We start from the raw sequence: 26,187 nt of genomic DNA, 5'->3' as shown, positions 1-26,187 counted from the left end.
AGGTTCATGGAGTTCGTGCCAGAGGCCCCTCATACAGAATGGCCTCTCCCAAATGGGCTTTTGTTTATCTGCAAAGATTTCCATGGAGTATCAACCTCAAAAACCATAAAGGACTCATCTAGACAGGGATATTACTGATACTACTCCCAACTCTACTACCAAGTTCCCTTGTCACCTGGGCAAGTCCCTTTCCTCTCTGGGCCTCACTCTCCTCATCTTAAAATATTAGTAATGATCAGAAAAACAACAATCCTTACCACTTTTTTTTTTTTTTTTTTTTTTTTTTTTTTACTGTGACTCAGGCACAACATGCTCTAAGTGCATTTATATGCATTAATTCACTTACTCCTTATGACAACCCCATGAAGGAGGTCCTATTACTATTCTCATTTTACAGGTGAAGAACCTGGGAGGTTTTTAAGCTGCCCAGGGGCATACACAACAAAGTGAAAATGTGAACTACCTCTTAAAAGAGGAACTCAGGCTTGTATTTATTAACAGTCTCTTGTTTCAGTGACATCGCATGCAGTCTCAATGCAGTAAAGAATAAAGTGGGGTCTTGGGTAGAACGGGGTTGGGGGTCTAAACCCTGAAGACTTGGCCTCCCCTGAGCTCTAGAACAGTGTCGAAGCCACAAAACTCTAAGGGCCCTCCAGTTGGAGTATCCTGAAGAGTCTGGCATGGCCAGGGATTCTCTGGGATTTGGAAAGCCTGGAACAGAGGACGTGGTGCCCTGCCATCTGCCAGTTGAGACTGGGATTAAGGGCTTGATCAGAACTTGTCTGGGAGTCCCCTTGCTTGATGAACTCTCCAAAGTGGCCTATTTTCTAGGTGAGCAAAATATTCACATAAGGAGAGCTGGGGCCCCGGGGCTTCTTGCTCGACCTCAGTTCCTTTCAGAACGCAACTCTGCTTCAAACTACTGGCAGCACCTACTCCCTGGAGAAGCGGAACGGAGGCGGCCAAGTCTTTTGGGCAGACCCGCAGCAGCAGCAGCAATCGCTCTCCTGGGCAGGCGCTGCTGTCCCCACCACCTCCCGGGATGACGCTCGCCCCAGAGTGCATTCCTGCCATCTGGGGCGCCGCTCCCCCCGCCACGTCCTCAGAGCCACGAGCCGAGCCGCACTTGGGACGTGGCTGCGCGCCCGAGGCCAAATGGCCCGCGGGTCCCGCCGCCCGGCTCCACGCGTCCCATTCTGACGCTTCGCAATCGAGAGCCTCCCCGCCTCAGAGCTGAGCAGCTGGGCGGCTGGGAGTCTGACAAATCACAGGCCGCCCCGGGCCCAGCTCAGTACAGAGACGGTGGGACTTGGGTCAAGGCTCACCAATCTCAGCGACAGAGCCGTGGTCTTGGCCTTCAGTCCCTGTCGGTCCTCGCCTCCCCTGTGTGGAATGTAGCTCCATCGAGTCCCTATGCCATATTCACACGGTGGGGTGGTTTGCGTGTCTGACTCTGCCCACTCCCCGCCCCCAGGCTGTCAGCTCCCCTTGGCAGGAAGCCAACCCCAAAGGTCCACAAAAGTCACTCTCTGGCCTATGGCTCATGCAAATGCCCTCTGGACCATTAGTGAGAGACACCAGGGGTCCTTCTGCAGGTGGGTCGGTCTCATGCTGGCCACTGGCAAAGCCTGGCTGCCAGTGATCCAGGGAACCATGGAGAAGGCAGAGCTAAGGCAGCTGGAAGGAATTTCCATTGGTCTGTTCTTGCCAGGCCTGCTTCTGCTTTATTTCAGCAAGGGGCTCAGTGCCTCAGAAACGTCCTGCCAAACATTCTTGTTTTCAAAGGAGATGGTGAGTCCCTTACTTCCCAGCCAGATTTGTTTATTATAACTATGTCAGCACATCCCCCTCCTCCTTTCACTAGTCACCCCCTTTATGAGCCTCCTTTCTTAGGCTGTGTAAATGGCCTAGGAATGAAGGAAACTTCGTTTCTCTCTGATGTCACACTGAGCTGGAGACATCTGTGCTGAGGGTTAGAGACCTGCACTGAAAGGTGGTTTTGAGACAGTTAGGGACCATGGGACCAAGCGCCAAGTGAAAAACATTGTGCATCTAGAGCACTTTCTGTTGGCTGTTCTTGTTAAACCGCAAGCCTTACAGAGCAGAACCAGAGGACTCCAGCTCCAAAAAGCACCAATGAGCTGCCTGAGTTGTCTGCCAATATTGACCAATAAGTACGAGACCTTCCAACCAATCAGGATGCGGCCCTTTGAACCAATCAGAATAAGGTTCCTCCAACCAATCAGGATGAGGCTCCCCCCCCCCCTCCTTTTCATATTGGACCCGAGTGAGAACCTGAGCGGGAACTTTCTGTGTGAAGGTAGGCTTTCACTCGGTTTCCGGAGGCTAGCCTAACTCAAGTGCTTTGGTGTTGTGCCTGCCCTTAAGTTGAGCTGTAAGCTCTACAAACCCTTGCTTGTGCCTTTGGTTTTTGGGTCCCGCCTTGTACCTGTCGTTGTGGGCTCAAGAACAGTTTTTTTTATTTGGTTTCCCCACTAGTTTGTCGTGTGGCATTGGTCACATTCCTCACCCTCTTTGAGCTTCATTTTCCACATCTGCACCATAAATCAGTGGTGCTTCGAGTTTCAGCGATTCCTCAGAATTAGCTGATAAGGGGTTTGCTTGAAGGGAAGCAAAAATAATATGAAAACAGGGAGGGGGACAAAACATAAGAGACTCTTAAATACAGAGAACAAATTGAGGGTTGCTGGAGGGGTTGTGGGTGTGGGAATGGGCTAAATGGGTAAGGGGCATTGAGGAAGATACTTGTAGGGGTGAGCACTGGGTTTTATACATAGGGGATGAGTCACTGGAATCTACTCCTGAAATCATTATTGCACTATATGCTAACTAACTTGGATGTAAATTATAAATAAATAAATAAATAAATAAGAAAAAAAAGTTTGAAAACTCCCGGACTAGATGACCTTACACCTGCATCAAGCAGTTGTCTGCTTGGGTTTCTGACTGAAGGCTTTTCTTAGGCTTGATCACAGCGAGGCCCCTGAGTCTGGCATGTGCTAGTGAATGCCTTACATTTGATAGTCATGCAATAGAAATTTCTTACTGGCGAATGAGGGACAAAAAAGCCTAGTGAACTGCCAGCTGGCCAGCCGTGTGTGTGTGTGTGTGTGTGTGTGTGTGTGTGTGTACTAAGTTGGACCCATTTGTAAAATGGAGCTGTGCCAGTTTTCATGAGCTGGGGCTTCTTAGGATGTAAAGTATTACCAATGTGAAAATGCACTCTGAGGGTCAAGTAATTGTGGTATTTTGGGTAAATGCACTATAAATATTGACATGAGAGAAAGGGATGGGGAGCATCTTACAGCAAAGGACTTGCTGTCCCAGGGCGGCCCCAAGTAGAGGCAAGAATTCAGTCCTTGTGCAGAGCTCACCTGCCTCCTGGAGTTGCAGTTCATCTCTGTGCCTGCCTCTCCTCCTTCCCTTTCCAGGCCTCTGTCTTGTCCTACCAGGTAATGACGACAAAGCTCTCCCACACCCTGCTGTCACTTGACACAGCAAACCTGTAATGGAGGGAGGGACAGGAATTGTTTCCCCCATTTTACAGATGAGAAAATGGCCATAGAGATGAGGGGATTGAGCAAGGTGACAAAGCAAATTTTTGGCAGAATGGTGGAAGAATCCTGGCATCCTGATAACTTCAGGTAAGCCAGGACTCCTGCCAGCTGGGGAAATGGTTCTGAGAGGTGTGATGTGGCAATATGGAAAGATACCGTCTGAGCAAATCCACCCCCTTGAACCTGCTGTAACAGGCCATGGCATGGAAGGGTGGGGTGTGACTTCTCTTGGTCCCCTGGGGTTCTCTGAACACTTCCTAGGGGTCCTGAGCCAGGGCACTTTGAAAGACGGACAGAGGTTCCCAGCAGAGCCAGACCAGAGGCAGGGAAGACCCCGAAGCAGTGATTTCACCACCCCTTTGTCCCCCCCACACACATGCACCTGGCAGTGAGCGAGGTTCTCGTCCATGCAGGTTGCCTGACATGGGAGCACTGTGTGAGAGGAAGGGATCTCTTTGCCAGCCAGCCCACAGGCTCTGAGAATCTCCCTTGAGCATCGCTGGCAGGTTCTTAGCTTCCTCTGCTGTTTCTAAGACGAGCCCGGCACGTCCTCAAGGGACCCTGAGTAGGAATCAGGATTCTAGTCACATCTCCAGTGTCTGTAATCCCTCCTGCTTGAGCAGCACGTGGGAGTTTACAAAGCACATTCACACCAGAGGCCAGGGAGGCAGGCAGGGTAGACAGCAGATAGCACATTTATCCCCATTTTATGAACTGGATAAAACAGAGACTCAGGGAGGGACTTGTCTAAGCTCATGCATGACATTGGAGGACCCAGAACTAGAACTTGGGCTGCTGCTCTGTCAAGCTGAGGGCCTTGTGGTGGCAATTCCTGGCTTTGCCTCCAGGGCTTCCTACTCGGTTAAGAGACCACAACAGCCTCTCTGGCAGAGGCTAGAACAGATCCATCTTTATTTCTGGCATTTCCCATGACACGCTGCACCTTTTACAATCAGAAAAGGGGGAGCCTTGTTAGGGGACAAAAATCACCTAACTGACTTTGGAAAGAAGCACTTTCCATGCCCTGTCCTAGTCCACACCAGCCCAGGGTAGTGGGAGTTAGGAGGCCTGGGCTTGGTGTCCAGTCAACAGCTGACCCTTTGGGGGAGTTTTCTTTTTCAGTCCGTTTTTTCCCCTGTAAGATGGGATGAAGGACTAGAATCACTATTCTCAAACTTATATTAGGATTACCTGGGAAAGTTTGTACAAAACCCAAATCTTGGGCTTTCACCCTAGACCTAGTGTACCAGCTATGAGAATGGAGAAATCTGCGAGAACCCACACTGCTAACTAGTTCCCTGGGTAATTGTGAAGCCCACTGACGTCTGAGACCACAAGACTGGATGGTCCCAAGGGCCTTTCCTGCTCTGACATCCTATTATTTGAGGCATCAGGAAGTGTGCTAAGTGCACTCTGACTCTCCGTTTATTTCCTCCCATATTTTATTCTTTATAGTGGATTCAGGATCCGAGAAGTGGACAATATCTTGAACAGATTACCAGAGTACAAACTCTTCAGGAAAAGTACAACGAATACGAGAAGGCCCAGGACGGCCAGGACTTTCCCACGGGGCCATGAGCCAACTGTGGGTTCTCTGGGCCTCCACCTGTCAGAGTTTCCCAGGCCGCCAGTCTGGGGTGTATTAGGTGACCAACCCCGTGGGCATATCCCAACAATAGGATGATTTCTGTGATGTGGCCTTCACCCACAGATCTGCAGGAATTCTGATTCCATCCAAAGGCTCTGCTGGCTCAAAATGGCCACCTTCCCTCCCCAATTCTGAGGAGCCCATAACTTCCAGGCTGCCAAAGCAGTCCTGTCCACTTGTCTGCGTGCTTGGCATCCACACGCGTGGTTACATGGAGAAGCCAGATGTCACTGCCCTGCTGGCCCCCGACTGTACCAGTTATGGTTCTTGGCTGAAAACAACAGAAACTAATTCCGACTGACTTAAGCTGAGAGGCAGTTTATTCAGGGATAGTGGGAAGCATTGAGACTCGCCAGGAAGGCTAGAGAGCCAGACTTGAAAAACAGGTAGAAACAAAGCTGACTACCTCCCGTAAAGACTTATCCCATGGGGAATTCTCCAAAACTAAAGAAGGGTTTTAGATACTGTGTACCCACAAAATGACAAATTCTCTACTCATGCGTAGATGCAGCACCCTGAAAGATTGTACACCCAGAGAAATGTTGGTGATGTCTCCTGTGGCTGGTACCAATAATTGCATTTCCTCTTCTTCTAGCCAAGTTTCAAATCCTATGTGCATCCCTTCTGAGAAGGGATTGTCTCCTTGGCTCTGCCCTATTTATTCTTCACAGCGCTATAATCATGTTTTTTTATGCTCAACCAGTGGAGCTGCTAGCTTCTGACCTCTGATTCCAGATCAACCCTTGTCTCTCTACCCAAACACTCATGCATGAACACCCTATGCCATGTCTCTTTGGTCTGCCCCACTTTCCCGGAAGAAGGGCATTAGATCTCCAAAACCATCTACTAGGATCATACCCTTTTCTCCAATCACTTTTCTCCTTCACCCAGTCCATCATTAGTGTTGACTAGGTAACTACTATTGTCAGCAACTGTGCTGGGTGCTGAAGGATAGGATCATCTCTTTGCATGGAGCTTATAGGACAGGACACTACATATACATATATACATATATACTGTATACATACATACAGTCAAAGAATCATACAATATCTTGTTACCGACTGTGGTAAATACTAGGGAGGGAAAGCTCACCAAAACCTTGAATGTGTTAGTAGGGAGAGCTGATCTGGTCTGGGATGCTTCCCTGGAAAGGTGACATTTGAGTTAAATTGTAAAGGATGAACAAGAGTTAGCCAGGGGAAGGGAAAGGAAGGAAGGGAGGAAAGGAGGAAGGAAGGGCATTGTAGGTTGAGGGAACAGTATGGGCAAGGATGCTGAGGCAGAATGAAGTGTTATCTCCTCCCAGAAGTCAAAGGAAGCAGGGTGGTTGGAGCGCCTGGTGCAAGAGGGAGAGTCATGCTGCCTTGAGGCTGGGGAAGTAGGCATGGACCAGACCAACAAAACATTGGACCCATGTTATGGATTTTAGTTTTTACCAAAGGGCAATAAGGAACAGTTTTTTAAAAATGTAAGGAGGAGTTGGGGCCTACAGAGTGGAGAACAGACTGGAGACGATACAAGTGGATGAGGGGACCTGTGAGGATTCAGGTGGGAAATAATCGTGTCTTGGTCTACTGAGTGGTGGCTGTAGAATGGAGCAGAGAACAGATTCAGGACATATTTAGGAAGTGAATTGACAGTGCTTGGTGATAAGCAGGATATGGATTAGGGGTGTGTGTGAGAGGGAGATCATATGCCTAAGATGACTGCAAGGTTTGTGACTAATGCAACCAGGTAGATGGTGTCGGGGGAACACTTGTTCCCCACTCCTCACGTTTCCAAAAGGAGGGATGCTTATTAGAGTAACACTCCTGGGCTCTGTCCCAGTCGCTGGGCTAGTATGACTCAGCACCTTCTGGGTTTTCTAGTCCCCTCTGCTTGCCACAGACAGGTATAATCCAGTTTGTTCTCCAAGCCATGCAGTGAGCTTAGTGGGGCCGGCTCTGCCCTGGTGGTAGAAGCCTGAAGTCTGGGAAGCACGTTCAGTTTAGGGTGGCATAACCAGTTCAACCAGCCCCGAACCATGGTTCTGACCTGGAAATGGAGCCACTCTACCCCAAAGCCCCAACAATTAGAGGTGTATTTACTGAGGTAGGGAATACCGCAGGAGGAGTAGGTTTTGAGGGAGAGATCATAAATTCAACTTTGAGTCCCTTTCCTAGCCATTTTGGTTTCTTAACTTTGGCTGACATGTTCCACTAAATCTTTGCGCTTACCTGTGTGCCTCTTTTGTCATCATCATCATCTTGGGACATTAACTATATGAAAACAAGAGTTTCTAAAATTTTCCTTTGCTGTGGTAGATCAGCCTGGACTTAAAATCTGAGCTACGTCTGCTCAGAGAGGCGGTAAGCCTTCACCCCATCCTGGAGAATGATAGTAACAACTACTATGATTGAGCACTTAACACATGTCCTATAGTGTGCTAAGAAGATCTCGTTTAATCTTCACGGTACCCTCTGGGAGAAGCACTTTTTTTTTTATTCCCACCCTGCAGATGGAGAAACTGAGGCCCATCAAGGTTAAATGGCCAGAGTCGAGGCCATCTGGCTAATGAGAGATGAATCTGAGATTTCAAAGCTGTTGCTCTTAAACTGCTGACTAGAGGATGTACTGGAAGACTTTTAACCACCGTGTGAAAAGCACAACTGTTGTGCTCTCAGCTGAGGGATTCCTAGGACCCATTAGCGGCTGCTTTTCTCTCCCCATCCCCGCTGCTTCTGCAAGCCTTTGAACTCAGAGCTCTCTTTTCCTCTCTCCAGGCATTTTGCAGATGTCCCTCCCCTCCTCTCACGCAGAGACAACCTGTCTGGTAAAGCCTTGCAAATCCAGCCAGAATCATCTGGAAGAGTTTAACAGGCAGGCAGGAAGGCCAACCTACAATTGAGTTAGCAGGGATTTTGCCTGAGGCCCTCACATCAACTGTGCAACATAATCACTGCCCGATGCAAAAAACAGGCAGCTCTGGAGCTGGCAATGAAAGCACCTCGCTGTGGATTGTCACTGGCCTGTCCTCATTTGCATCAGGATGTAAGGCTGCTGTGAAATTCAATCTCGTATAGTTCTGCATCAGAAGCTGGGAGGACACATGGAGCCCCTTCCCACCCCAGCAAGCTGTCCCAAACCCCCTGTACCGGGCCCCAGCCAGGCACTTTGTGCTGACTAGCGTCCCTGTGGTCTGAGCACCTGGAGGCAGTCCTATACCCTGTGCCTTTTAGGGTCTCTCCCAGGCCCCTGTGTAAAACCATGAAAACTGGGAGCACCTGGGTGGCTCAGTTGGTTAAGCGACTGACTTTGGCTCAGGTCACGATCTCATGGTTCCTCAGTTTGAGCCCCACATCGGGTTCTCTGCTGTCAGCACAGAGCCTGCTTCAGATCCTCTGTCCCACCGCCCCCCCCGCCCCGCCCCATCCCCTTTTGCGTGCGCGCGCGCTCGTGCTCTCTCTCTCTCTCTCTCTCTCTCTCAAAATAAATAAATAAACCATAACTGCCAACCCCATGGAGCCTTCATGAGAATAAGTGACTTACTGTATCTATAGGCTTTTGGCACACAGTGAGTGTTATAAAATGGGCGGCTGTCCTGGTCAGCATCATCCTCATCATCGGGGCTTGGTTTTCCACCTTCGCTTTTTTAAAAAAAAATCAAAACCGAGTACCCTATGTAATATTATTTATTTGCTACTTCATTTAAATGAACTTTAAATAACCTCACTTTTGAAACATAGCATCCTCCTAAGCAACAGTATCCTTGAAAGCACAGGTTTGGTGGTTTCAGTTTTATTTTTAAAGGCACATTACAGCAAATGCGTGCCCGTTGAGGTAAGTATGCTCCCCCCGTGGCCCTCAGTCTCCTCGTGTGCGGCCAGTGGTCTTCTGGCCTTGTGTGGAGGAGCAGTGCTGTATGCAACAGCTGGCGCCCAGCTTGGTTTTCTGATAGCGGAACAGGTGGGATGTGACGCTGATACTGCTTGCCAGCCTGTCGTCCTTCTGGGGCATGTTGGTTGTGACCAGGCTTTGTAGAGTGCAATTCACTAGCTAAGTAGATGTCACCTAGAGGCCCTATCCCCGCTCCTTTTCACATTTGCAGAAGGCCTGTTGTCCTAAGCTTGCCCCACCCCCATCCCTCCTCTTGGAATTTGTTGGGCGGTCCTCCAGGGTATATGTGTCTTTTCACCTGTGTTTCCTCTTCTTAGGCTTGAACAGCTCCCCACCCCCGACCAAACCTATTTTCATCTTGTGTCTCCATTCTTATCCCTCCTTCTCATCTTGCCTCCACTGAGGGTGGCAGGTCTGGCTGCTATGCTAAGGGGACGGCAACCCCAGCCCAGGGAGTCCGCCCCAGGGATCTGGAAGCAGAACTTCCAGGAATTTTCTCTTCGTTGGCATGGGCCCTCCTCTTGCTTGCTTGGCCACCTAACTCACAGGTCTGGAAACACCTTTTCTTTGGACCTTTCCAGCAGAGGCAGGTGTTTGAATTCTGCCTTTTCCTTCTGCGTGATGACTCACTAGGCATTCCCTCAGACCTGGGCCTCTTCCCCTCTTTCCACATGGGCCAACAGGGTAAATCTCCATGAGAGGTCTCAGGGTGCCTTTAGCTCCGTGTAGAGAAGGCTGAGTCCCATGGGTGCTGTTCTGTGGACAGAGGAGAGGGTAGGAGTAACTTCTGGGCTGATGCCTGGGATGCTTTGCATTTCTCTGACCTGCCCTGCCTGACCAATACCCAGGGCTTCATAAATGTCCATTTAGAAAGTTCCACCCTGCTTGTATGGTGAGGTCCCTGTGACTGGCTGGTCCCCTTCAGACACAGGAAAAGTAGTGGAAGTTGGGTACTAGCTTTAGAAAACTGATGACAATATGATTCCTTTTATTTTGTGACAGTTGGGGGAAAAATGCATATAAAACAAATCCAGAGCTTTTCCCTGAAGAGTGGAAGGGAAGAGCATTTTTCACTTTTATAGTTTTATTCTTAGGCTATCTATATCATAGAGTCCAAAGAATGTACAAAACAGCCCTTTAAGTGTGAGTTGTATATTCTAAACTAGTCAAAGACAGTGAGGTTGGGGTCAGAAGTAGCTCTTTTACTCCGGTGGGGTAATCCGTGGGCCCCCTCAGCCCTTGGTGCTTTGAGCAAGGCTGAGGTAGGCTGGGGAGTCCCTTCTATCTGGCCCCCTCTCCTTTCAGCACCCCTTCCTCAAATCCTGCTCCTTCTTTCTTACCCCACGGCTCTCCCAGGTGCTGCCTGCATCCTCAGCATCTAAGACGGGGCAGGCAGTCGGCCGCCTTGGGTTCTGCTCTGCTTGGGCTGGGACCAGGGCAGAGGTTGGCAGCAGAAACAGGCCATGGGTTCTGTAAGGTGAGCTAAGCTTGCTCTTGGCCAAGCTGGCCTTATTGGTGTATCCCCTGTGTAGTGATGTGCTTCTGGAATCTCTCCTCTTTCTCCCTCTGTAGTTGGCCTAGCTTTGCTTTGTCAGGCCCCAGGACAAGGCAAGAGGGCGGGTGAGGTTTTGTCATGGTCTGAATGTTTGTGTCCCCCCACCCCAAATTCAGATGTTGAAATCCTTTAAAAAATTTTTTTTAATATTTATTTATTTTTGAGGGGGGGGGGAGGGGCAGAGGGAGAGGGAGACACAGAATCTGAAGCAGGTTCCAGGCTCTGAGCTGTCAGCATAGAGCCCGTTGTGGAGCTTGAACCCAGGAACCGTGAGATCATGACCTGAGCCAAAGTTGGACGTTTAACTGACTGAGTCACCCAGGCACCCCTTTTTTTCTTTTTCTTTTTAAATTCACATGTTGAAATCCTAACCCCCAAAGGGTATGTATTGGTAGGTGGAGCTTTGGCACCTGATTAGATCCTGAGGGTGGAGCCTTCATGAATGGGAGTAGCACTCTTATAGGAGAGGTCCCTCACCCCTTCTACCATGTATGGACCACCAGACCATGTTAGCACCCTGCTCTTGGATTTTGAGCCTCTGGAATGTGAGTAATACATTTCTACAGCTTATAAGCCATCCGGTCTGTGGTATTTTGTTACAGCAGCTTGAATGGACTAAGGGTTAGAGGGACATAAAGCCCATTCTGCCCTGCACACATATTCAATTACTTGACCAGAACACTAAATTTTATTTTCCCATGGCATCTATTTAATTGCACTGGCAATTGTTATCTCTTAATAAGTGGGTTCATAAATAGTGGATCCACCTTATGGAATTCTGGGGAAAAGAGCTTCCAGAACAGTGCTATGGCATACTTCCCACAAAATTAAACAAGTTGAAGATGTCTGTGAGCATCAACCCTCATTATGACAGCTGCATCTGGTGGGATAGTTAGTAGGTGAGGCAAGGACATTCATAACAGAGATGATAACCACAATAAAATAATAGCTCTTATAATCAAAGTACAGCCAAAGTGCTGGGCCCCATGTTGGATAGTGAGGACTCCTCCATAAACAAGATGTGAACTCTGTCCTCAGGGGCTCTGAGCCATTTTGACTCAGAAGTTTGAAATGACCCTTCATCTCTACTCTTCTCTGTCCACCAGCCCAAACTGACAGCCGTCGACATGCCATCAGGTAGATTCTGGTATGACTGAGGGTCGGGCAGCCTCACCTTTTATTCCTTCACGATGTTCTGTTCTCAGATCTTGTGCACATGGTGTACGTCTGTGTGTCTTTTTACGTTTTCATCCACGCCAGTTTTGGTGGTTGTTTTTTTTTTTTTTTTTTTTTTTGGCTTCTTAGCTAAATTCCCAAAGATGAGAAGGAAGTGTGTTTATTCATGGAAATCACGTTGTGCGAGGATTTGCTCAGCCGAACACCTGGCTCAGATTTTGACAATGATGATGTTGATGTTGACAAAAGCCTGATAATTCAATAACTGTGTAATGCGTCCTATTTTTAAAAGAAAGCTTGGCTAGAGCCTCACTAAAACCGCAGACAATTCAGAAGAGGGTTCTTTTAAGAAAATGGCAGAAGCAAAGAGTTCGCAAGCCCACCAGGTGAGGAAACAGCACTCCTGGCAGTTTTGTCTGCCTTTGGCACTGTCCAGGTCCCACCCCCCCACAGAATGGCACAATGTCCCTGTGGACCTCAGTCCATCTACTTCTGTCTGCCAGGGCCCAGGGCCCATCAGTCCCTAAATGCTACCCTTCCTGCCTCCTGGGCAGGCTTGGGCCTCCTCTGTGAGTCATACTCACAGCAGTGGTGACCCACGCAGCTTCTCAGTGTGTGTCAGCACAACCTTCGTTATCAGCCTCGGTGTTCCTCCAGTAGTTTCAGGATGAAACTGTAAGATAGGATCCTACGCCTAATCAGAAGCTGTCCTGCAAAACCATAGTGTGGTTGAGGATGAGAGTTACTTCCAAAGCTAAAAGTAAAGCCAGACAAATACAATCCTGAGATATTCTGTTGTTCAAGCTGGATGCGTTGACATCAGCCTGCCAGAGGCCATAGTGACACCCTGGAAGTGCCAGGTGGAGGCTTCCTTGACTCCTTGTGTCCAGGGCTGATACTCAGCTGGTGTGCAGGGTACACAAGTCTTTCCCACGGGCTTCCGTGTGCCCTCTCATCTCTGGAGGCTCCCAGGGAAGAAGCTAGAATGGCTCCCCCTTGGACAGAACGGGCGGCAGCCACACCGCATATTTAGAGATGGAAGTCTCTAGATCCATTTTTCATCACGAGACTTTCAGTGGCTCCACAACAACCTCTTAAGTTTGCCTGGTCACGTCTCTGTCTCTGGCCTGACACTCCAGTTGAACAGTGTAAGGAAAAGTGCTCTGTCAGCCCCTGTGTTTCTGCGCACCTGAAAGGTGTGCCCTCCTTGGCCAGGGAATTGGCTCATGGGAGCTGGGACTGGCTAGTGCAATATCTGGCACTTTCTCTGCAGATGTTGCAAATATAAGGCAAGGACCTTGAAACCAAAATTCTAAAAGGTATCAAGAAGAGACAAGTGTAGGAAAAAGAGAAAAGACAAGTGACCAAGACTGATGCATAAATACAGAATTGGCAAGAAGATGCTGGTTTCCCAGAGGAGATGGTTATTGCACTGATTCTTACCCCAAGCTGAAGGCCCTCTATTGGATTGGGAGGACATCTGGGGTGTGTCCAATAACCTGGGTATCTTCTTTTCTCTTTGCTGGCCTTCAGCTTGAGAAACAGAGAAGAGGAAGGATGGTTGGTGCATAGGGCATGTGTGTGAGAGAGAAAGATGTGGATGTGAAAGGAAGGATCTCTCCAACTAACATCTGAGATTTGCCACCCACTGGAAAGACATTAGTGAGGCACTACCCTAGGCCACCTAATGCGGGGTCCTACACATCTGTGGGACAGTTTCCATCTCACAGCTTCTTACCCACACATGTATTTTGTATTCTGAGCCAAGGAAGGGAAGGAGGTGGATGGACCTGGTGGGCCTGCAGGTGATCTGGACCAACAATCAGAAAGAGCTTGAGTTTGGTACTGTGGCTCAGACACCAGCAGTCTAGTCTGTCTTTTCATCTGCTCCCTCTCGGATCCTCTGGACACGCTGGAAATAATCTCTGACGGTTTCCGGGTGGTTTTGCTGGCTGAAGTAGCTGAGAGAATGGAAGTTGGGAGAGCAAGAACCATGCCACAGCAGACTGTCGGCCACAACGAGCCACAGTGTAGATTCTGCCCTCAGTGCAATTCAAGTTACCAGTTATCACTAACTCTTCCCTGTGGATTACCTGCTGACTGGCCTGCAACTTCACCAAACTGGTAGGAGCAGATGTTCTCATGTGATGAGAGCCTCACAGAGCAGTGTTTGAACTGAGAGGATCACTGGGTATTGGGGCCAGAACTCCTTCATTTACAGATAAGGAAACTGAGCCTCTGGGAGGAAAATACTAGTTAATTGGTTTACATTTCTGTTTCCACAGATTATGAGGTTCTCTAGGGTCAAGACTATGTTTTTCAAACCTCAAAGGCTGGCAGAGGGCTTGGTCGTTAGAGAATGCTCAGTAAATGTTTGTGAAAATGAGAAAGGGAGGGAAGAAGGGAGGAAGGAAAGAGGACTTGTTCGAGGTCACACAGGTAGAAGGGGCAGAGCTCAGCCTCCCTATAGGCGTCTCCCTCGAGGCATGCTAGCCACTGGGAGAGCCGCTCGTCCCCCTCTCAGCACTGCCCACTCAAATTGGTGCCCTCAGCAGGTCAGGCTGGCTCTCAATTGCCCACGTAGTGTCTCTGATACCAGACCCCACGGCATCCACTCTTCCACAGCAGGGCCCAGGCAGAGTCCCCTGGTCTGTGATGTGAATGACATCAGAAGACCAGGCCTGCTTCCTGCCAACTCCCTTGCTAGGACTATGCCTGGGGCATCAACTTAGGCTAATGTCTGTGGCAGTGCAGGACTGGGGGCTGGAGCCTGAGAGCCAAGAGTGAGGTGCCTGGGGCGCCCCTAGGACACAGGCAGGATGAGCCTAGCAAGGCATCTATGCAAAGATATTCTGGAATTCCAGAATTCTGGAAAAATCTAATGAGGCAGGATCTCAGTTTCTGAGGTCCCAAGAGCAGAAGGGACCTTGCTCAAGCTCACCCACTCTCAGGGGCAGAGACGAATTAGAGGCAGGGTTGGTCTCTTCAGAGGAGGAAGAGGTAGGCTCAGAATGGAGAGGAAGAGAGGGAGCCGGAGCAACAGAGCAAGTCCCTGAGGAAATGTAGTACAGCGGCAGATTCTGTTAATAGGGCAGCAGCAGCCTCACCTAAGGCTGGGGAAGGGGAGTGGGCGTAGGGAGTGGGAAGATACCAAGAGAGGGAGCTGAGCCAGTCTGGGTTGTCTGTGTGGTCTCAGTCTTGCTCCACTTTCTGCCTGCCCTGGAATCTACCTCGTCTCTGTCTTTGCACTGCCCCCACTTTGTTGGGAGTGACTCTCTTCTAAGCCACCCTCAACCTCAGGACCATGTTAGTGGTGTCACCTTCTGCACTGTCCAGTGAGCCCAAGCATTGCACGTTGGGATGGGGGTCTTGGGTAAAATCACTGAAGCCGGGAGGGCAAGTGGGCAGGAAAGTTGTTGGGGCAGCTTCAAGATCACATGGAGGCCGGTGTTTTCCAAGCATTTTTTTAACCAGTAGAATCCTTCACCAAAAGAAATGTTACCAAGAATGTACCAACCTGCTCAAAGCAGAGCTGCTGTGTCCTCTCAGCTTTCCTCTTATCCCAGGGTTAGTCCCCAGAAAATGAGTGGAGCTTCACAGCTGGACTGGTTCAACCTCCTTATCAGATGAGTAGGGAAACTGAGGCACAGAGAGCAAAAGGGACACACTCACTTGCTATGAGGAGCAGAGGCAGATAAGAATTGAGGTTTGTCTCCTCTCCCCAGCATGGGCTTCTGCTAGTAGAACTGACATCCGCCAGGATGTCCACCAGAGAGATCTTCAGCCAGGCTAAGGAATGTGGGTTCCACAAGATGGGGAGCCATCGAATGCATTTAGGCAATGGCTTTCTTTGTGGCATTCTAGTTTGACAACCCAGCTAGGATTATGATCTCCCGATGTCTCCATCCCTTGATCGAGAAGGCCAGCATATCTGAGAAATATCTGAGAAATAGCTCCAACAACGCAGGGTCAAAGAAACTTGGGGATGGTGGTTTTGGCTAAAGAAAGATAGATGGCATTTTGGTTAAGTTTCGGTAAATAGATGAATTGTCAATGAATAGGTTCGATGGAAGAATCAGTGCTTCCTTAAACTGCAGGAGAAATTGTGCCCATTCATTCGTTGGCCTAGTAATATGGCTTTAATTAACTCAACAATAATTTTATTATTTTTAATGCTTATTTTTGAGAGAGAGAGAGAGAGAGAGAGAGAGAGAGCATGAGCAGGGGAGGGGCAGAGAGACAGAGACAGAGACAGAGACAGAATCTGAAGCAGGCTCCAGGCTCTGAGCTGTCAGCACAGAGCCCCTTGCAGGGCTCGAACTCATGAACCACAAGATCATGACCCGAGCTGAACTCGGACGCTTCACCGACTGAGCCACCCAGGTGCCCCTCAACAATAATTTTAAAAGCCCCATCTTGAGCTCACAAGTAATGCAGAGAACTAATAAATATCTTCCGAAGCCAGAAAAGATCTTTTGCTTCTGTCTTCCCTGAGGGCTTGTCTTGGCCATGCCTCCTTGTGGTAGGCCTCCACCAGATTTTAGGACAAGTCTTAGTTTCCGTTACCTCGTGGCCAAGGGACCTGGAGTGAGGTGAAGCATCTAAACTGGGCAGCACATGCATTTCTTCTGATCCTTTTTATTTTTTGCTTCTTCTTCTTCTTCTTCTCCTTCTTCTCCTTCTTCTCCTTTTCCCCCTTCTCCTCCTCCTCCTCCTTCTCCTCCTTCTCCCCCTTCTCCTCCTCCTCCTCCTTCTCCTCCTTCTCCCCCTTCTCCTCCTCCTCCTCCTTCTCCTCCTCCTCCTCCTTCTCCTCCCCCTCCTTCTCCTCCTCCTCCTCCTCCTCCTCCTTCTCCTCCTCCTCCTTCTTCTTTTTTTATATGACCAAGCTGAGAAATGCTTGTCAGAGAAAATCACTCACTTCCTGAGGTCTTAGAGACAAACCACGCCTCCACAGTCACCCAGGAGAACTGCTCTCTCAAGTCCTGAACTCTGTCCCCACCCCATACATTATATGCTACATGCACGAGGTACTTTACAGTTTATAAAGAGCTTTTAAGTGTGTTCTCTGATTTGAGTCTCACAAAAGTGCCTGAGGCAGACCAGGCAGGTTATTGTCTTGATTTTAGAGATGGTGAAAGCAAAGGTCAGAGAAGCAAGGACACTTGCTCAGGATGGTGTCACTAGTGAGCATTTATTCAACAAATATTCATTGTTTTATTTATACTTGTTTATGAATGATATTTGTTATTACAGCATGGGGCCGGATCTGCTGACTTGCTTCTCAGGACTCTTTCAGCTGCACCAGGCTCTTTCTCCTAAGGATATAAATAAAAATGGATTTTCCACTGGAAACAGGTCAAATGACTTAATACAGCCATAGACAATTCAGAGGGACCTGGTAAATCCTAAATGAGTCATGCTTCATTTGATTAACAAACAGCCGAAAGAAATAGAATTCTACAGTTGGAGGGAACTGATTATTGAGACCAGTGACTTTAAAACAGTTTTAAAGCACAAAACCCATTCTTAAAATCTTACCTTGCAGCTCAATGTGGAAGCCTATCAATACAACATCTTCATAGAGCTTGAGGCCTCACTTAATATCTTTGGAAACCCTCTTAATTTATATAGATGAGAAAGCAGGCCCAGGGAGAGGCCCCTTGGGGAATCAGTGCTGGCTAGGGCTGGAACCCCAAGCCAGTGGTATTCCCACTGAAGGTTCCCCATGAGGAATGAGCTGATCATCTCAACTCACTTTTTGATCATGTCCCCCAGGGTTCCCCATATTACTAACATACCCAGTCCTTTCTAGTCTCCTTTTCCTCCAGCTGTACCTTCTTTTCAGAATGCATTTCCACTGTTTAACTTGCATTTTTTTCCCCTCCAGACGAAGGTCAAAGGGACCTCCCCTCCCCTATGAAGTTTCCTCAAGGATCACAGCAAGAGAGATTCAGTCTTCCTTCTGACTCCCTCTAGAACCATTGGTGACAATCTTAGGATGTTCTGCTTGTCTTAGAGCCATTTGGGACTTAATCCCACTTCTGAGGTATCATCCTTCTTGAGGACGAGGGCCTCTTTCCACAACCTAACAGTGTCTTCCAGCTCTAAAATAACATGAAGCTGTGATCTCAAAAGATATTACTCCAAAATGGAAACTTCTTTTTTTTTTAATAGAATTGGTGGGCAGAATCAGTCTTATTTCTGAATACCCAAGTCCTGGCTAGTTAGATTCTGTTAAAGCTAAACAAGGTTCCTCACAACTTGGCTTCTTCCTCATTCTTGAGCCCTTATCACACAGCTTCGCATGAACAAACACTATCTGACCAACCTTGATCAGGGCCTGAACACACTGGCTGCCTTCAGGGACACTGGCCAAGGAGTCTGACTGGCCGTGGCCCTGCCTTTTCCGGGCATGCCGTGTCCTCCCTCAGAGCTTCTGCCCCTTCAGCTATTACGCATGCCCCTCCTCTGTGAGGAGCTGAAGACAAGTTATATGTAGAGGCATTATAAACTGCAGGCTGCCTTGGTGGCTAGCTTGTTGAAATCAGTGAGAAAGAATTTAAACTCAGTTTCTAAGATTTTCAAAAATGGTGTAATACCAAATAACTGGTTTATGTGAACGTTTTTCTAGTGAGTCATTTGGCATTATATAGGCACAGACTCCCTCTCACTTGCAGGTGTAGGCCCCGGGTCTTGCATTTGCCGCTCTGGAAAGCATATCACTGTACTCTCCTGAGTCCAGCTGAAAATATTCATTCATTTGCAAAAATGGTTTTTGAGCATCTACTACGCCAGGCTGTTAGGGGTTGAATTGTTCCCCCTATGCTGACGTCTTAGCCCCTGTTATCTGGGAATGTGAACTTATTTGAAAATAGAGTCTTTGCAAACATAGTCAAGTTAAGATGAGGTCATACTGGAGTAAGGCAAGCCCTACTCCAATATGACTGGTGTCCTTATAAGAAGAAAAGAAGAGACCCAGACCCAGACACAGAGAGAAGGGTACTTGCTGTGTGACAGTGGAGGTGGAACTTGGAGTGCTGGTGCCATAGCCAAGGAAGGCCCAGGGCCACTGGAAGCTGGCAGAGGCAAGGAGGGATCCTTTCCTAGAGGCTTTGGATGGGCATGACCCTGTAAGACCTTGATACTGGATTTTGGATGTCCAGCCTCCAGAACTGGGAGAATACATTTCTGGGGTTTTGTTTGTTTGTTTTTTCTCCCTTCTCCTCCTCCTCCTCCTTCTCCTCCCCCTCCTCCTCCTCCTCCTCCTCCTTCTTCTTTTGAGGGAGAAGTGGGGTGGGGAGAAGCTGACGGGGAAGGTGGGGGGGGGGGGGAGAGAATCTTAAGCAGGCTGCACGCCCAGCAGAGAACCTGACACAGGGCTCAATCTCACAACCCTGGGATCATGACCTGAGCTTAAATCAAGAATTGGTCGCTTAACCGATTGAGCCACCCAGGCACCCCCAAATTTCTGTTGTTTTAAGCCACTTACTTTGTGGTACTTTGTTATGGCAGCCCTAGGAAACTGATGCATTGGCATACTGGGGATCTGGCAGAGAATAAGACAGATAGCCTGCTCTCATAGAACTTACATTCTAATGAAGGAGGCATGACCATAAACATGGATGAATAAACATGAAAATGGCAGGTTCAGGTACTGAAGGGATTAAACAGGGTCACGAGATATTTCAGTTCTTTCTTTTAAAAAAATTTTTTTTAACGTTTATTCATTTTTGAGAGACAGAGCATGAGCGGGGAAGAGAGAGGGAGACACAGAATTTGAAGCAAGCTCCAGGCTCCGAGCGGTCAGCACAGAGCCTGACGCGGGACTTGAACTCACGAACCGTGAGATCATGACCTGAGCCGAAGTCGGACGCTCAACCGACTGAGCCACCCAGGCACCCCATGAGATATTTCAGTTCTTTCTTGAAAGAAGAGAAGCCCATGGAGGGGGAGGTGGTTGGACCCAGATCATATAGGGACTTGGGATGGGAAAAGTGATTGACATGGAGCTGGGGTGGCTGTAGACAGACTTAACTGGGGTGTTTGAATGGATGGGTGGCTTGGAAAAGAATGGTGGTGACGGAGATAAGCGAAATGAGCAGATTCAACATATCTTGTGATGGTAGAACCAAAGGATCTTGCTGGTGGATTGGCTATGGAGTTGTGAGAGAGAGAGGAATCGAGGATGAACCTAGGATTTTGGTTTAAGCCAAAACATTTATTTTGGGGTGGATGGTGAGGTCATTTATTGAAATGGAGAAGATTAGGGAAGGCACGTGTCGGACGTGACAGGGAGCGAATCCAGGGCTCTGTTGACTTTGAGATGCTTGTTAAACATCTTTGTGGAGATACAGGCATGTGTGTTCAGTGGCAAAAGGACCCGCAATCCACGGTCTTTCTCCTCATCTGGTGAAAAGAGATCGTTCCAAATCCCAAGGTCTCTAGAGACGCTGGAGAGGGTTTCTTCCTATTGGAAGCATTTTCTTTCTCCAGCGTTACAGCTGGGCATACGTACCCTGGAGGCTCTGAATAACCACGTCTGCTAGGAAACTTGCTAAGTAGCACAGAAGTTTTCAAACTACTTCACAAAGTATATTGTACTTCAAAAGCTTCCTGCAGCGTCTTCAGAGCTGTGTCTGGCTTCATCAGCAGAGTTAGGTCTCTTGGGACTTCTAGGATAAACTGGATGGAGGGGTGGGGAGAAGCTGCAGGTGACCCTGGACAGAATTCCCGGGACTCCAGGCTCCAAGCTGCTTGGCTAATTAAGAAAGCAGAAGAAACCTTTTGCTTTGCACAGACCCACTTCCTGCACAAAGAGCTTGTGGGGGCGGGGGGGGGGGGGCGGTTGGTGGGGGAAAAGCCCAAAATGCCTGCACTCTGGGCAGGCCAAGCCTCACGGAAGGGTGCTGACTCAGAAATAGCAGCTGCTTGCCCTGGGAGCCGGCAGTTGTTGGCACAATCAAAGATCAATTAAAACACACCATTCTGGGGCGCCTGGGTGGCGCAGTCGGTTAAGCGTCCGACTTCAGCCAGGTCACGATCTCGCGGTCCGTGAGTTCGAGCCCCGCGTCAGGCTCTGGGCTGATGGCTCAGAGCCTGGAGCCTGTTTCCGATTCTGTGTCTCCCTCTCTCTCTGCCCCTCCCCCGTTCATGCTCTGTCTCTCTCTGTCCCAAAAATAAATAAACGTTGAAGAAAAAAAAAAAAAAAAAACACACCATTCTGGTTTGCACCCCCACACCAATCCCTCCAGGGCACTTGCTCTCTCTTTCAGCTTCCTCCAAAGACTTCTCTGCTGCCTAATTAACTTGGAGCCCAGTGGCCTGAGAAGGAGGCAGGCTGCACAGGAGGGAGGAGCACTGCGCCAGGAGCCTAAGACCCAGGGCTCGTCCTGCTCCCCCAGGATTCTTCCCGGGGCTGTCAGTGAGTCACTGAACTCCCCGGGCCTGCGGGCCCCCAACTCTGAAACAGATAACTCTGGTCCACCTTCTGTCCTGTGCATCCAGGACTCATCCTGAGAGTGAAGAGGGAAAGCATGGCCAGTCTCTGTAAAACCGTAAGCTCCTTTCCAAGTTTAATGGTTTCTCGGATATAGAGCATAAATAGTGGGACAATGCATATATTTTTACCCCATCTCAGAAGTAATCCTAGAAGAAAATAAGAAATCCCCCTTCTCCTGTTGCAAAGTAGTTTAGGGGGGCAGAAATTAGCAGTCCCGAAACTCCTAAGGTTTCTTGCAGCTGATATGACCTTTCCCTGGCCCCAGGGACCCACAGAGGGGGCCAGAAAGTGGCTGCAAGAGAGGGTTCCTGGATCTTCTAAGGGAGGGTTACCAGATGGAGCAAATAAAAGTATTCGACGTCCAGTTAAATTTGAATTTCAGATAAACAGCAAATAATTTCTGGTATAAGTATGTTCCAAATATTGCATGGGATATACTTAAATACTAAAATATTTTTCATTGCTTATCTGAAATTGAAATTTTACTAGGTGTTCTGTCTTTTATTGGGCAAGTCTACAGGATGCCTGGGCATCAAACAGAGGATTCAGCAGGCCTAGGAAGCCACTTGGATCACGAACATGCCTCACTCATGCCTCCAGGAGAGAGCCTGCCTTCAGGGTCAGGGCTCCTTACCCTTAAGCAATTTGGATTAAGGAAATGGTCTGTCTTTACTAACTCAATCCATCTGTTTGAGGGCTCCCTGTGTGCAAAAGGACATTGTCTAAATATGCAAGGCTTGTAGATCTAGTCACCAGGAACTCAAACCTCAGAGATGTTAAAGGGAGAATGGGAGACCAGGCTCAACGGAGAAACCAAGTAAAAGGTTAGGAGGCTGTTAGCTGGGAAGGAGGACCAAGGAGAAGGCAAGGTGGGAGCCCCTCCCCATCCCCCAGGACAGCCACTTTCCCCACTGACTGGACACTTGGGGCCCATGTTTGTCATATCCTTAGGCAACTCTTCCTCGCAAGGTCCACGCACTGGAGTCGGTAATGGGCTTTGGACACAAGCTCTTCTGTGAGGTGAGGGGAAGGAGAGAGAGAGAGAGAGCATTACGTCAGGCAAATGTCTCACCTGAGAACAGCAAATTTGAGATTCTCAGCTGTGGCTTGTCATTAGCAACACTAGAAGTGCACACAAAGGAAAAAACAAAGAAAACTGGCCATTGACCTTGCCATATCCCAGACTCAGAGGACACTTGTCTAGGCCCAGAATCTCCTTCCTTCCCTTTCTTCCTGCTTTTCCTCATTATTTCTTGACCATCCACCACACGGAGGTCCCTTAGCTGACTCACAGGAGAATCAGCCAGAGTCCCACAAATAGGATGCTTACAATCAGAGGTAAGAAACTTAAGAAGGGAAAAAAATTGAGGACTGAGAAATCATGCCCCAGTGAGGAATCCAGGAAGGCTCCCTGGAGGAACTAGCATTTTGTTCCAAGTCCTGAAGTACACATGGGATTTAGCATGTAAAAATAGGGGAGAAAAAGGGCACGCCTGGATGGAGGAAAGAGGGTGAGGCAAAGTACAGAAGGGGAGAAGCCCAGAACACACGAAGAAAGTGATGGTCAGGATGATTTCAGACCATTCTGAGGTTGGTTTCAGGATTCAAACCAGGGACTCAAGGGAATGCGAAGTTTGCATCATCCTGGGGTGCTCAGAGAAACATTCTGACCCACTTGTTTACCTGTTTCTCTTTCCCCTCTCTTGAACACATCTTTTTCTGTTGGAGGCTCATTTATAACTTCGGCAACCTCCTTCAGAGGGAGCAGGTGTTTCTCTGGGATAAAACACCTTGGGAAGCAGAATGTACAAGAGGGGGAAAAAAGCATGTCACAGCACAGCCAGGCAGAGAGAAGCCTGGGTCAAGACAAGGGCAGAGGGAGGAGGACGCCAATTGGCGTGAGGTGACAAGGCAGCAAAAGAGAGTAATTCCCTTCTCATCCCCAGCTTATGAAAATACGGATTGACATTACCCTCCTTCAGCCCCACTATGCAAGATTCTATCATTAGAATGCCTTTCTTTGAGTCTTGACACCTCCTCCTTCGAGATGTCCCTTTTAAAATGCTCACATCCTTAGAAAGGACTGTGTACCTTAGCTTCCTCAGAATGCACAGCCTGGGGTAATTGCATAAGTATATCGGCTTTGTTAGGGGGTGCATCCCAAAGAGCAAAGTAAGGAAAAGGGGTGTGAGGATGAGGGAGAGCCAATAGAAAGACATGTTCCAAGTGTCCCCAACTTGTTGCAAATTACAACTGCTCATTTTGTGAGACCATCTTCTGAGAGTTCACATGACAACCACATACAACATTCCTTCTCAGTCTGGAGGAGAAACTTTCTCCTAATGGAGACATTTGGCCCACGGGGCATGTATTCCTCCACTCCTCTCCTCCCTATTGTACATGCATGAACATCAGGCATCGTATGTGTCAGGATCAACAGGGAAGCCCCATGAGTAGTGGCAAATGGAATGGCCTTGAGCGGAGGCACTGTGGGGTCAGGCCCAGGTGAACGTTGTTGGGGCCCACACAGAACTGGTCACTGCAGTGAAGACTGGGGCTGAAACGCATGGCCTTCGGAGAGGCTGAAGCATTTCTGGGGATGCCTAAGAAGTATCTGGTTCAGGGACAGTCCTGCACCTTATTATTGAGCAGCTCCCACCTAGGTTTCCAGTTACCTTTTTAGCAGGTGCCTGCTGGCAGGGGCAGACTGCTGAGAGCAGGAGCCAGACACAGACTGGACCTGGCTGCTGGGGGGAGGTGCTGGGGGCAGGATGGGCAGCAGGCAAGCTCTGACCCAGGTTGGGGTGTGGCTGGGATGCGAATTACCCTGAGAACCCAGTTTGGGCTGCTGGCCTATGACTGGGAGGCCCCCAGAGGGCCTCTGCAAACAAATACAACTTCTGAAACAAAGACGAAGCATTAAGGAGACTCCTGAGGCCCCGACATTATTAATGGCCTATTCTAGGGAGGGAAATCAATAGCTGTTTAGAAAGGCTTTGGGGGAAGAAACTAGTTCTGATGAAGAAAAAGGCAAAGCGAATACCTGCTTTCCATGAGGATGACAGGGTGTGTCAGGATTTCCCCCAGATTGACAACGTTTCTATAAACTTTTGACTGACACCTGCCAGGAAGGAAGGTCTGTGTGTGTGAGTAGCAATTAATGACTAGATTGATTTCTTAATCTGATTTTCCTTTACCTATTCAGAGATTCCAATTCCAAAAGAGAAAATACATAGTTTCTAAAATACATTAGGACCTTCTTTCCCAAAGCACGCAGGAAATGAAAAAGGCTTTTAAAGCTCTGGAGGACACATTTGAAATGCTGTGTGCTTTCCGTTTGGCAGTGAAAGTGAAAACAAGCCCAGATTCCATTTGAACGGTATGGTGTTTATCTAATACTTTTCCCTAGGAGCTCCAAGGGAAATAGGTGGTCAGCATTATTAGCGCAGTTTGGCAGCTAGAGAAGCAAAGCATGTGATGAGGGAACGGTTTGTGCAAGAGAAAAGTGACGGCATTAGGCATGCCTGTTCTCCACTTTCTGTCTTCTCCATTAGTTGCTGTTTCAGACTAGAAGTTATTGTAAAGACCCTTGATTAAGCACCTCATAAAGTGTGGGAAAGATCACGGGGCAGGGGGTGCGATGCATTTCTTCGTGGTCTGAAACTTTGTTCACCTCCTGTGTGCCTCTGTGCTGCTCTCTGGCAGACAGGCCGGTTCTCCACTAACCCGGTGAGGGCTCTCCTGGGTCTCCCCATGCCTTCATCCAGAATCAGGATGCTGGCATTCACCCCGGTGACCTAGTGTGGCTTGTATCATGACCTCATGATACTTGAGTTCAATTCCCCTGGTCAGGGCCTGCAATGTGCTATCCTGAGCAGGGCACTGAGTGGCCACATGAGGGCTGCACTTGGCAGAGGCAGAAAAGAGAACCATTTGGTGCTGACTCCAGTGACCGTGGCCCCTGAGGTATGGTAGGGCTGCGAGGGAAGCAGGCATTCGCTACCAGAGGCCTGGGCACAGGGAAAGGCAGTACGGTGGACTGTTGTCCCAGCTTTGGTTCAAACCGCAGCCCTGTCGTAGTTGTTGGTCTTGGGGAGGTGAGTCATTTAACCTCCCTTGGGCTTCCTTATCTGTAAAATAAAGCTAGTGATCTCTACCTCAGAACGAGAGGGTTACATTGTGTAGTAATATTCCCACATATTCCCACCACGGGGGAGACATTCAATAATTCTGGTCATTGTTATGCCTGGTTTAGTTCTGAGCATTTCCAGGTGATCCTGTTTCCTTAGACTGGAAGCTGTGCTTCCCTGGTTCCCTTTGTCACTCCTGTTTAGGCTTGTATCTCTTAGGGAGGTCCGCAGGTGGAAAATTACAGGCATTCTGGAGCACGCCTCACATCACACGCACTGTTCCCACAGGAAAATCGGGAAGCTTCCAGACTGCAGGGCCCAGGCCCCTCATCTGCAGGGTGGGGTGGGGTGGTGTTTGAACACACTTGTTTTTCTCTGCAGGTTTCTTTGGAAATCTGAAAGGGCAGAGCCTGTTGCTAATGAGACAGTGTTTTCCATCTCTGTCTACTCCATCAGATGTGGTCTGTTAGGTTGGGGTGGGGGAAGGGAATCAGATCTCCAGGGACTCAGGATCTGCTCCCAGATTTCCTAAGTGGCCAGGAGCAATTCCTTAAGGACAAAAAAAAAAAAAAAAAAAAAAAAAAAAAAAAAAAATGGTCAGGGGGAAAAAACCCAACATGGTTCACCGAAACCCTCCCTCCTTCTGCCATTCCTCCCCTCTGCTCCAGCAGCTGCTGTTCAGATGCCAGCACGACTGACCTTGACGCTGACAGACAAGCCCC

General features: G+C 48.7%; 1 long non-coding RNA gene across 2 annotated transcripts in view; it reads left to right on the top strand.

Annotated features, from left to right (window-relative positions):
- Nucleotides 1–1,642: 1,642 nt before the first annotated feature.
- Nucleotides 1,643–26,187, top strand: part of LOC123611042 — a 122,456-nt gene continuing 97,911 nt past the window's right edge. For both annotated transcript variants that reach the window (XR_006718389.1, XR_006718388.1), the window contains exon 1: nt 1,643–2,320. This is a non-coding gene — a long non-coding RNA (uncharacterized LOC123611042). The remainder of the gene's footprint in view (nt 2,321–26,187) is intronic.

The sequence above is a fragment of the Leopardus geoffroyi genome, chromosome C2 (genome assembly GCF_018350155.1).
Source record: "Leopardus geoffroyi isolate Oge1 chromosome C2, O.geoffroyi_Oge1_pat1.0, whole genome shotgun sequence".
Taxonomy (NCBI): domain Eukaryota; kingdom Metazoa; phylum Chordata; class Mammalia; order Carnivora; family Felidae; genus Leopardus; species Leopardus geoffroyi.
Note: the sequence above shows the minus strand (reverse complement) of the source record. Positions and strands in the feature narration are given on the sequence as shown.